This window comes from Schistocerca nitens, chromosome 1 (genome assembly GCF_023898315.1).
Source record: "Schistocerca nitens isolate TAMUIC-IGC-003100 chromosome 1, iqSchNite1.1, whole genome shotgun sequence".
Taxonomy (NCBI): Eukaryota; Metazoa; Arthropoda; class Insecta; order Orthoptera; family Acrididae; genus Schistocerca; species Schistocerca nitens.
Genome location: NC_064614.1, coordinates 1,181,268,560 through 1,181,273,297, shown reverse-complemented (window position 1 = coordinate 1,181,273,297; position 4,738 = coordinate 1,181,268,560). Strand labels below are relative to the sequence as shown.

At 43.8% G+C, this 4,738-nt stretch overlaps 1 non-coding gene across 1 annotated transcript; it reads left to right on the top strand.

Moving 5' to 3' along the window:
• Nucleotides 1-3,852: 3,852 nt before the first annotated feature.
• Nucleotides 3,853-3,926, top strand: Trnat-agu (transfer RNA threonine (anticodon AGU)). The gene has a single exon. It is a non-coding gene; the product is annotated as a tRNA-Thr (tRNA).
• Nucleotides 3,927-4,738: the final 812 nt, after the last annotated feature.

Sequence of the window (4,738 nt, the reverse complement as noted above, 5' to 3'; positions counted from 1 at the left end):
AGAAGGCAGCTGGGAGTCTAGAATCACTTACAATTTCCAGGATATTAGGCCGTAGTCGATGCGTAAAACTTTCTCCTAACGTTTCCTCTCCGACTACGCGAGACATCTTCAGGAGTAAACTGGCGAACTGCCACTGCCTAATAGCCCGGAAGTTTTAAGTGATGTTAGAAGCAGCCATGAAAGCTTACGTTGTTCCTTCTAAAATGTCTGAGAATATTCTGGAATATTATAGAATCTTCCAGAAGATCAGAGAGTGTTGTCAAACATTCCAGAGTGTTCTAGAACACATTCTAAAACAGAGAAAACGACGCACCACGAAGGAATTATGCGAACGGGACGGAAATCGATTAATACGATGCACGTGTACAGGCAAACATGATTAGGATTTCATAAAAATTGGATGATTTCTTCAAGAGAAATAGCTTTACAAATTGAGCTGTTCGCCTCTGGCGCTTACGAAAGCAGTTATTTGCCTTTGCATTGAGTGACAGAGTTGTTCCCGGCCGGTGCGGCCGAGCGGTTCTAGGCGCTACAGTCTGGAACCGCGCGACTGCTACGGTCGCAGGTTCGAATCCTGCCTCGGGCATGGATGTGTGTGATGTCCTTAGGTTAGTTAGGTTTAAGTAGTTCTAAGTTCTAGGGGACTGATGACCTCAGAAGTTAAGTCCCATAGTGCTCAGAGCCATTTGAACCATTTTTGAACAGAGTTGTTGGATGTCCTCTTGGGGGGGGGGGGGGGGGTTCGTGTTGAATTCCGTCCAACTGGCGCTTTAGATCGTCAAAATCCCTAGGTAGTTGGAGGGCCCTGTCCATAATGCTCCAAACGTTGTCAGTTGCGCAGAGATCCTTGATCTTGCTGCTAGCGTTTGGCTAGCACGAAGACAAGAAACAGAAACTGCCGCTGCATACCGTATATTGCTGGGATGGAAGCCCAGGATAGCTTGCTATGAAGGGCAACAAAATGGGGCGTAGAACACCGTCGATGTACCGCTGTACTGTGAGGTTGCCGCGTATGCCAACCAAAGCGCTCCTGCAATGAAATAAAATGGCCGCTAGACCATTACTCCTGGTTGTCGGGCCGTAAGACTGGCGACATTCGGGTTGGTATCCCACGACCGGGGCGTCTACAGATGCATCTTCGTTGTCATCCGGACTAAGTTAGAAGCGGCTCTCATCATTGAGGACAATCCTACTCCATTCAGAGAGTTTCGAGCGTTGTGGGCAGGGCCTTCCAACCAGATCGGGATTCCGACGATCTAACCCGTCAATTGGACATGATATGGCATGATATCCCTTAGGAAGACATCCAACAACCCTGTCAAGCAGTGCCAAGCCAATTAGTTAATTGGCGTAAGGGCCAGAGGTGGACCAACACATTATTGACTCGCTCAATTTGTAAAGCTCCTTCCCCTAAATAAATCATCCAATTTTTCTGATTTGTAATCATTTGTATGTCTGTACATGTACATCACATCTACCGATTTCCACCCCATTTGGATAATTCCTTCGTGGAGCAAAGTAGTTCTTTTTTTTTTTTTTGGATTAGGTGTATTTACAGGGTGGTCCATTGATAGTGACCGGGCCAAATATCTTACGAAATAAGCATCAAACGAAAAAACCACAAAGAACGAAACTCGTCTAGCTTGAAGGGGGAAACCAGATGTCGCTATGGTTGGCCCGCTAGATTGCGCTGCCATAGGTCAAACTGATATCAACTGCGTTTTTTTAAATAGGAACCCCCATTTTTATTACATATTCGTGTAGTACGTAAAGAAATATGAATGTTTTAGTTGGACCACTTTTTTCGCTTTGTGATAGATGGCGCTGTAATAGTCACAAACCTATAAGTACGTGGTATCACGTAACATTCCGCCAGTGCGGTCGGTATTTGCTTCGTGATACATTACCCGTGTTAAAATGGACCGTTTACCAATTGCGGAAAAGGTCGATATCGTGTTGATGAATGGCTATTGTGATCAAAATGCCCAACGGCCGTGTGCTATGTATGCTGCTCGGTATCCTGGACGACATCATCCAAGTGTCCGGATCGTCGCCGGATAGTTACGTTATTTAAGAAAACAGGAAACGTTCAGCCACATGTGAAACGTCAACCACGACCTGCAACAAATGATGACGCCCAAGTAGGTGTTTTAGCTGCTGTCGCGGCTAATCCGCACATCAGTAGCAGACAAACTGCGCGAGAATCGGGAATCTCAGAAACGTCGATGTTGAGAATGCTACATCAACATCGATTGCACCCGTACCATATTTCTATGCACTAGGAATTGCATGGCGGCGACTTAGAACGTCGTGTACAGTTCTGCCACTGGGCACAAGAGAAATTACGGGACGATGACAGATGTTTTGCACGCGTTCTATTTAGCAACGAAGCGTCATTCACCAACAGCGGTAACGTAAACCGGCATAATATGCAGTATTGGGCAACGGAAAATCCACGATAGCTGCGACAAGTGGAACATCAGCGGCCTTGGCGGGTTGATGTATGGTGCGGCATTATGGGAGGAAGGATAATTGGCCCCCATTTTATCGATGGCAATCTAAATGGTGCAATGTATGCTGATTTCCTACGTAATGATCTACCGATGTTACTACAAGATGTTTCACTGCATGACAGAATGGCGATGTACTTCCAACTTGATGGATGTCCGACACATAGCTCGCGTGCGGTTGAAGCGGTATTGAATAGCATATGTCATGACAGGTGGATTGGTCGTCGAAGCACCATACCATGGCCCGCTCGTTCACCGGATCTGACGTATCCGGATTTCTTCTCTGGGGAAAGTTAAAGGATATTTGCTACCGTGATTCACTGACAACGCCTGACAACATGCGTCAGCGCATTATCAATGCATGTGCGAACATTAAAGAAGGCGAACAACTCGCTGCTGAGAGGAATGTCGTAACACGTATTGCCAAATGCATTGTATCTGACGGACTCATTTTGAGCATTTATTGCATTAATGTGGTATTTTCACGTAATCACGCTGTAACAGCATGCGTTCTCAGAAGTGATAAGTTCACGAAGGTACATCTATTACATTGAAACAACCGAAATAAAATGTTCAAACGTACCTACGTTCTGTATTTTAATTTAAAAAAACTACGTGTTACCAACTGTTCGTCTAAAATTGTGAGCCATATGTTTGTGACTATTACAGCGCCATCTATCACAAAGCGAAAAAAGTGGTCCAACTAAAACATTCATATTTCTTTACGTACTACTCGAATATGTAATAAAAATGGGGGTTCTTATTTAAAAAAAACGCAGTTGATTTCCGTTTGACCTATGGCAGCGCCATCTAGCGGGCCAACCATAGCGCCATCTGGTTTCCCCCTTCAAGCAAGACGAGTTTCGTTCTTTGTAGTTTTTTCTTTTGACGCTTATTTCGTGAGATATTTGGCCCAGTCACGGTCAATGAACCACCCTGTATACTACGATAACCTTGGAAGCTGAAGAAGTGAATTGAAATTTGTGCTGCGGCCGGGACTCGAACCCGGGACTTCTTACTTACTAGGCAGATATGCTGACCATCACACCACGAGAGCATTATGGCCAACAGAGCTGCACGAACTACCCAATTCAATAACCGTCCCCAACACAAACTCCAATTCACATCTCCCCTTATATTGTCACTATTACCAGGCTCTCCGACATTGGAATAACACCCCAGCATTAGACTTAATGGGGAAGTACTGTACTACATGTGATCGTGTAGCTCTTAAATTAAATTTTCCTTGTAACATTGAAGTCTCTAATTTATCTACGGTAACGTTGGAAGCTGAAGAAGGGTATTCGACGTGGGTAGTTCGTGCATCTCTCTGGACTGTAATGCTGTGGTGGTGTAGTGGTCAGCATATCTGCCTAGTAAGCAAAGAAGACCCGGGTTCGAGTCCCGACCACAGCACAAATTTTAATTCACTTCTTCAGGTTCCAACGTTATCGTAGATAAATTACAGACCTAAATGTCTCCGGGAAACTCTATATAAATCGTTTAACGTTTTCGATTGTTATAAAATGTTCTGGAGTGTTCTAGAATATCTCAGAGTGTTTTGAATTGTCCTTAGCGTTGTATTAAGTTTTACAGTATTCTTGAATGTTTTAGAATGTTGTGGGACGTTGTAGAAAGTTCCAGGGTGTTCTTTAACGTTCTCAAATATTTGAGAATGTTTTGGAATGTTCTCGCATATTTTGGAATGTTCTTGATGTCCTACAGAGAAATGAACAAGCCAGTGATAGGGAACTTTATTTCAAAGAAGAATATTGTTGAATACTTCACTGGCTTTGAGAGTACTTAAGACTATTTTTGAGGATTCAAGAATATTTTTGAGGCTGAAATATTGGCATTGTTTGCGAGGTTTCTGATTCCTCATTTTTACATTATTTTCGAATGTTGTCTAGTGGTCTCAAAAATTCCCAGAAAAGAAATGAAAACAAAGATCAAGCAAAGCGGGTCATTTTCAGCTATATTCAAGTTTTCATACAGTACGTGATATGAGATAACATTTTTTAATCCTGTTTGGCAGGTTTTAAGTTGTAGCAGACCAAAAAAGCAACCAGGAACGGCGTCACTACGCGGTGTAGCTAATACTGCATTTCTTCCAGCGACTGACTGGCGCAGCACCCGTCTAACAGGCACCGAAGCCTTGCCAGAGATCATTATGCGGGTGAGCACGGTACAAAGAGAATATAACAATCCAGTTCGCTGAGCCCATTGTT